Raw genomic sequence first — 320 nt, 5'->3', positions numbered from 1 at the left:
ATATCTAAATTAGGTGGGCGGAGCCAACAAAATACATTTTCAAACAGTTAAAAGAGAACAACTTTTAAAACAAACAAACATGCATTTTATTTTGAAAGTATCTAAACTAGGTAAGAGGAGCCACTAAACTGATTTTTGCAAGCTAAAAAAAACCCCACTGGATTTTAACATATGTATATATAAAATATATATATAGGTAGGCGGAGCCACCAACATACATTTTCGGTTAAAAGAAAACAACTGAGCGTGTTGAAAAAAATTAAAGGATGTTTTTTTTGTTTTTTGTTTTTAATTTACTATTCCGAAAATATCTTAATTAC

General features: G+C 28.4%; 1 long non-coding RNA gene across 1 annotated transcript in view; it reads right to left on the bottom strand.

Moving 5' to 3' along the window:
• LOC112156635 overlaps positions 1 to 320 on the bottom strand; it is a 49,687-nt gene that overhangs the window by 3,501 nt on the left and 45,866 nt on the right. The window lies entirely within an intron of this gene.

This window comes from Oryzias melastigma, linkage group LG2 (genome assembly GCF_002922805.2).
Source record: "Oryzias melastigma strain HK-1 linkage group LG2, ASM292280v2, whole genome shotgun sequence".
Taxonomy (NCBI): Eukaryota; Metazoa; Chordata; class Actinopteri; order Beloniformes; family Adrianichthyidae; genus Oryzias; species Oryzias melastigma.
Note: the sequence above shows the minus strand (reverse complement) of the source record. Positions and strands in the feature narration are given on the sequence as shown.